Below are 7,500 nucleotides of genomic sequence, written 5' to 3'. Positions count from 1 at the left end.
CTCGTTACCTTACTCGTTTACATCCTGCCACGTCCGGCCACAGCCGTTCCGACGAACGGTTCGTTTATTTCTCCCGGCGCCACAGCGTCGGCCGAGGCGCGTGTCACCACCAGGGCCGTAGAGTCATAGCCGGTGCACGTTGTGGGTTTGAACGCGCTCCGAGAGAAGGGCTCGACGCATGTCCGTAAAGCAATGGTCCGTGTCCTCCGTAAACTGCATTCCGGTCCATCTTCTGTTCACAGCACAGCTGGAATGAGTCCTCAGAATTGCATGACTGTGTTTGTCTGTCTGCAAACTGAACTCAGTGCCTCTTGAATGATTCTACGGCGGACCAAACCTCTGCGTTAGAGTGCAGTCATGTACAAGAGCAACTGTTTGTGGGAATGAGTTCTGCTTTTGAGTATGTATGTGTGTGTGTCTGAGTGTGTGAGTGTGTTTGTGTGTGTTTGTGTGTTTGTGTGTACATGTGTGTCTGAATATATGTATGTGTGTGTGTGTGTTTGTGTCTGAGTGTGTGTGTATATGTGTGTGTGTGTGTGCCTGTGTACATGTGTGTCTGAGTGTGTTTATGTGTGTGTGTTTGTGTCTGAGTGTGTGTGTATGTGCGTGAGTGTATGTGAGTGTGTGCGTAGTGGAGCTGCCCCATGGTTAGGTGACACGCTCATGAATTACCGCTGTCAGCTCCATCATTTTCTACCTTTGCGAACTGTAATTTAGACACACGCTCCCCACCCAAAACACACACACACACACACACACACACACACACACACACACACACACACTCCCATATGTAACCAGTGCTTTGCCTCCACGGCTCTCCTAGACTCAAAGACAAATGTACTGAGATTGGCCACAGGCGACGTAGACGAGACATAATCCACCCTGATACTCTCTCTGCTATGCTGGCCACGCACCCTAGTAGGGTTCAAAACAAAAACATTACCTGTTTCAATTCGCCCGGTGAGATGAAGGACCATACGTGCTGTGAAGAGGCGCTCCCAGACAGGGCCATGAGATGTCATGGTCAGCGTAAATTGCTACTCAGGCAAATCGCACAGAATTGCTGTTTCGGTTCCCCTGGCACGCGCGAAAGGAAAACCACTGGAAGTGCCGAACGGGTTTAGGGCTCGATGCCGAGAGTCTGGACGTGGCAGGACCAGAAACCGGCTCCTGGCCTGCTGCCTGGGCGGGTCGAAGAGCTGGTGCCCCGTCGCTGGACTCTGCACGTCAAGACAAACGCTAAATGCGAAACCAAACGCTAAATGCATGTATTACTATTGAGATATTGCTTTTATTGTTTTAGAATGCTGAATGTCCATTGTTCAGTCTCCAGTAATCGCTATCACCCTGACTGTAGCGCAGACGCACCCGCGCGATCCCGGAGATCCTCCCGCTATATCGTTGCGTTGGCGACGTTCGCGGCGGAAGCGGAAGCGGACCGCTGGAGACGAGCTCGCATGCACGCTCCTTCTCTGCCAGGGTCGCCTGAGGTCACACAGCCCCTGAGGTCACCCTGAGCAGAGACCTACAAACTTCCAGCTCGTCCTTGGACGGAGAGTGGGAAAGACAGATAGCAAAGAAAGGGCTTGGGGTGGTGGGGGGTGGTCTTCACAGTGGGGGGGGTGGCTTTGGATAACAGCTTCACTCTGTTTTCAATTTGTCCTGTCAGGATTCCTCTCCCACTGTGGGTGTAGCAGGGGGCAGAGACAGACGTGGAGGTGTCCTAACACAAGACGACTGCCCGCTCATGTTACCTCTTGCTCAAGCCCTGGCGGTGTTTAGCTGGACGTCCCCGCTCGAAAAATATTGATTCTCTGCGCTTGAGCGTGATCCAAAATATTTTTCAAGGCTAACATCGGTGGAAACCTGATCCCTGTATCTCTAACATGCCGAAATCAAAATAACGATTATTATAGTAACAGCAATAATAAACCCCAGAGATGCTGTAAACCTGAAGTGCTCACCAAGCTAAAGTAGTGTGTTGTCTTTGGTGGAGAGGGAAATATTGCCATAGCTCTCAGTGCTATCCAAACGAAGCAGTTTGAGATTTGAGATGATCTGGACAGGCCGTGACTAACGTGGCCCAGACATGAGAATCTGTTGAGAAGAAGGATTAATTGTTCGGAGGGTTTTGGAGGTGGTCCAGCGTCAGCACGGCCATGCGGCTCGGGCGCGGCTTCTTTCCGCGAGGGTGGGGGTCCGCGCGTCTGTCCTCGGCGGTAGGGGGGACGCCGGCCAGCGTCAGAGGGTGCTCGTGTCTCGGGCGGGGAAAGGGCAGCGGATGCGGCCGCCTGACCTCAGCGCTCGCCCGGTTGCCTGGCAACAGCAGAGTCCGGTCGCATCCCCGCGGTGCGTCGCGCCTGAGGCACAATCACGGCCTCGGCGAGGTCGGGTTCTCGACGTCGTCGTCGTCGTCGTCATCATCATCAGAAAAAGAGAGGCAGGACACAGATTGGTGGAGGGAAAGAGACACAGACAAAGAAGGACAAATGACAGACGAGAGAGAGAGAGAGAGAGAGAGAGAGAGAGAGAGAGAAAGAGAAAGACTGCACTGTATAAGATCAGGTATGAGATATAAGATGTGACTGGGTGAGGCACAAACCCAGATTCCCAGCTGATAGGGAAGAGGACGAGGAAGAATAAAACCAGCGACCCACGCAGAGTCCAGTGGGTTTCTGCTGCTTGGACCGAGCCGCACCACTCTCGAGCTTCATGGTCCCACAGCACCAGCCACACTGCAGAATGACCCCACGGTTAATCAGCATCCGTGCGATTCTTGGGGTCTTAGCGAGGACAATGTTGGCCGAACGCAACGGAAAGGCGTTCAGAAGTGTCACATGTCATGTGTCCCACACTTTTACGGACAGCGTAAAACCGGCTTTGGTGTGTAACATCCGGTCGGATTCATACGGATCTGCTGTGGCACTTGGCCTCTTCAGCAACTCTGAGGAGACGCGTTCGGGACCCTCGATCTTAGCCGCCAAAATAAACAGTGCTTTTAATGCATCAGGTTTCATTTGCCTGAATTAAGCCTCTTAATTCTTAGCAATTGAAACGTAAGATGTTACGTCTTTATGTTCAGGCAAAGGCTCTTTCTGAGTATTAATTAGAGCTGGAAGACATAGAAATAACGCCGTGATTAGAGCTCAGTACTACATTGGAATTGTGATATGATTTGCAATATCTTTAAAAAGTGCACTGGCAAATTTTGATGTGAAATGATTAAAGATCGGCTTGTCTTGTTCTCGCAAAGAATATTTGGGCTGTTTGACTCATAATGAAAGCTATGATTTATCTAAACACCCACAGAGTGTTCACGTCTCGATGAGAGCGCACTCACAGCGCGCTCACAAACAGCGTGCTCATTTGCATAACGGAGGCTTCTGTGACATCAGCGACGCTAGTGCTCCAATTGCCATCCGCAAAAGATGCATCGGCCTTCAGGAAGGACGTGATTGGACAAATCCAAAGTATTTTGGAAATAGCCTCAGTCCCCTCTCATATTTACTGTGATTGAACAAATTCCAATAGTGAAAGCGAGGTGTCCGTGACCTGAATTGCGTTTAAAAGTAGGTAAATGTCCATGCTTACGTAAAAGCTCACGTATAAACTGATAGACCACACACGCATATCTGATTTTCTGTTTTACTGTGCTGAAGGAGAATGCGTTTCCTTGGCTGATGTTATTGTTGTTTCCTTTGTAAACGAAACCCGGCACCAGGAGTGCAGAAGTGCTTGGATCGGGAGAAGGTAACCTTTCTGCCCCCGGTGACCCAATGACCTTGCCTGTATTGTCCAGTGGGCTGTCTGTACCATAACCGCCTTCAGATCGGCGCCGTTGTCAGAAAGTAGGGAACGTTTTATCGCCGTGTTCTGGTGTGTGTGTGTGTGTGTGTGTGTGTGTGTGTGTCAGGCCAGCCTGCGACGTTTGAGCATCCATTAAGGGCAGTGCGGGGTAGGGGGAGGTCAAAGGTCACGGCGTGACGATTCAGGTGGCAGTAGCACCCCTTGGAGGACGTTGTATGTGGAGATAGCGGTGAGGTGAATATTGATGAGCATGTAGCTGCACAATTAGGATTGGGTGGAATGCAGCAGTCATGTTTGTAGCTGTTAGAGAGTGAGATCAAAGCTGTCAGTGATACCAGCAGGGTAACCCCCCCCCCCCCCCCCTTTTTGGGGTAGACGATACAAAATGACATCGAGACCTGGGCTTAACAGATATGAGCGAATGTTAAGGTTAAGCGAAGCGGTAGAACAGGTTCAGAGGTCAGAGGTGTGTGTGTGTGTGTGTGTGTGTGTGTGTGTGTGTGTGTGTGTGTGTGTGTGTGTGTGTGTGTGTGTGTGTGTGTGTGTAGATGGCAGTTGGTGTCTGGGAGAGAATTCTTCAGTGGGCCGGGATGAGCTTCTGTGACCGGTTCATAACCAGAGATGAAGAAAGACTGCATTAGGTGGCAGCTTTTTCTACTCGAATCTGATTGGTGTGTCGGCCCTGTGTGGGTGGGGCCTCGAGGAGGAGGCCCCACCCACGTGTGTGTGTGTGTGTGTGTGTGTGTGTGTGTGTGTGTCCTTTCAGCAAGGGGGGGTTGGAAGGTGTGAAAGAAAGAAAACAGGTAAAGAATGATGAAAGACAAGAGGAAGCGTTTGAAACCTGGGGGAGCAGAGGGGAGGAGTGGCCTAACTACCACATGTAGATGGGCGATGATGACAGTCCTTCCCAGCATGCAGTATGTGTAGAGGGACAATCAGAACGTTTGACCGGACCGATTCTAACGTCCAGCGACAGGCCGGGTGCCAGATAGTTGCGCACGTCACGCGACAGCCGGATCGCGGGGGGCCTTTTCACGTAAACGACGCCGCAGACAGAGAACTCGGCTGAGCCCGGCATACGAAACCTCCCGGACTTCTGTTCCACCCTGCCTTGCTTTCCACCACATTAAAAAACAGGATTTCTTCTTGCCAGGGCAGCCGTGTAAAGACCCGTAAACACTGAAAACAAGCTTCAATTAAGGCCGTAGTCTGCGGATTCCTGTGGATTAGGCGATCTCAGGGCGGACGGGCGGCGGACTGATTTCTCCTGCCGTTGCGCCATGCCGGACGGCGCGGCTCGCTTTCCTGGCGCCCGGCCTAAGACAACAGCAAAGCGTTTGAGCAAACTTTCAGACCGCATCTCGCTTGGGTTTTACAGCCCAGTAAATGAGTGGCTGGGGTTGGCACGGAACTCCCGCTTTCTCTCAGGAACCCGCGGATGGGGAAAATGCCTGCATCGGTTTGGGGAAACAGGATTTCTGTGGGCTTGCGGAGAACGAGGAATCTCGATCCGAGTAAGTTAAAGGGCAGACGGTATGGTTTTTTTTTGTTTTTTTTTTCCCTTGAGTGCCTGCCATGATGTGCTGAAGCTATTACTTTGCACACGATTCCTCCCCCCCTCCATGAATCAACCACCTCAGAGGGGGAGTCTGGCCAAACCTGGCAACCGGCGTGTTTCTGAGAGGAACCCTTAACCTGTTGTAGCTCCTTCTGTCTGTGTGGTCGCGTCCGAAGCCACGACACAAAGTCATCTTCTGTAATCCGAATTACTGGGCAGGGGAGGGGGACGGGGGTGGCGCTTGTTGGAGGGGGAAGCCGACCTGCTCTGGGAGGGAAACGGCTCACAGGATGGCAGAGAGCGATGTTTTGACAGGATGGGGGTATTTATCTGCCGTTAAACGGCTCTGCGCCACTGTGTTTTCCATCCAGTTGACCTTCGACCTGTTAATTGGAGCTCTATAAGAGGGGGTTATGGGTGGACCCTGCTGTAGACAGGTGCTGACAGAACAGGGGAGGGGGGGAGAGAGAGAGAGAGAGAGAGAGAGAGAGAGAGAGAGAGAGAGGGAGGGAGGGAGAGAGAGGGAGGGAGGGAGAGAGAGAGAGAGAGAGGGAGGGAGAGAGAGGGAGAGAGAAAAACAGACACAGAGAGAGAGACAGAAAGACAGATAGAGAAAAACAGAGAGACAGAGAGAGAGATTTGATGAACATTTTTTCTTATGAAGCCTTTAACAATTACTCTATGTGCATTCATTCATCCAGTTTTGGATGCCAAACAAAACACCCCAAAGTTTAAGAAAAATCTGAACATTAACATAATACTTCAAAGAACACGGTGCAGCAGATCTGATGAAAAATCACTATGGATACAGTATAATCACAATTTCCTCCAAAAAACATGAAAAGTCTCACACATGAGTCAGGGGTCACACTTATCTGCCATAAGTCAGAAATGGCAAGATCACAATCTATGGTTTAAAAAGAAGAAGCACATATTTGGGTAAAATGAAGAAAGAACTCACCCAGCAGACGTGTGTGTGTGTGTGTGTGTGTGCTGATCTGTGGTGAGCTGGATGCCAGGTGGGGACCCTTACTCAAACATACGCCAGGTCAGGAGAACACCACGTATAAAAACTCCCCTGCAAACGTAGTCAGGTCCTCCAAACGCAGTTTTGACTTAACCGTAAATAACAACGGACAGCTACTCCCTGAGCTGTGCAAAACCCTCGGACTGTACGTTCTCAGGGAGACGAGACTCAGTGAGATGAGACGAGACGAGACTCCCTCGGGAGACATACCTACAGTTCATTACTACGCTTTTCTGCAGTGGATCTTAGATATGGAGCTGTAGTCCTTCGGAGCAACCTCAGTCACGCCCCGGACGCCCAAGCACAGTGTACCATAATACACACCCTCTGCGTAGCTCGACCTACATAGCTAGGGAGCGTTGTAGATGGACCCAAAATGACAAAGAACGATACCTGATGGCAGTTTACCACCCCGGTTTGCCTCTGTACGGAGAGCTACCCACTTACAGTTTTCCCCGCACTACAAAGGAGTGCATGTTGCTATAACAACCTTGAATATTTCATTTACATCTACATTTACAGCATTTAGCAGACACTCTTGTCTAGAGCGACTTACAAAAGTACTTTGTCATTTACTCATAGAATATATCCTAGTACAGTACAGTAGGTTAGAAATAAACATACCAGTGAACTAGAATACTGTAGAATACAGGGATGAATGCTGATACCTAGAAGTACAAAATACATAAGGTCTATCTTAAACAATGATAAGTGCTATAAACAATAAGTGCTAGAGTTTGTTAAACAACATAAACATTGCCCTACAATAAGTACTAAATTAGTCAGTCAATAAGGGAGAAGTGTCAGTTGTCCTTTAAATATTCTGCAAATATTCAGTCTGCGTTTGAAGACCGCAAGAGACTCTGCTGTCCGGACAGCAAGCGGGAGTTCATTCCACCATCTTGGAGCCAGGACAGAAAATAATCTCGATGCTTGTCATCCATGAGACCTGAAGCAAGGTATTTCAAGCCGAGCCGTACTTGAGGTTCGAAGTACTCGAGGTACGGCTCGGGCTTTGACCTTTGACCTCATGTATGAAGGGGCTGGTCCATTTTTGGCTTTGTAGGCACACATCAAAGTTTTAAATCTGATGTGTGCAGCTATT

This window comes from Electrophorus electricus, chromosome 18 (genome assembly GCF_013358815.1).
Source record: "Electrophorus electricus isolate fEleEle1 chromosome 18, fEleEle1.pri, whole genome shotgun sequence".
In the NCBI taxonomy this organism is placed as follows: Eukaryota; Metazoa; Chordata; class Actinopteri; order Gymnotiformes; family Gymnotidae; genus Electrophorus; species Electrophorus electricus.
Note: the sequence above shows the minus strand (reverse complement) of the source record.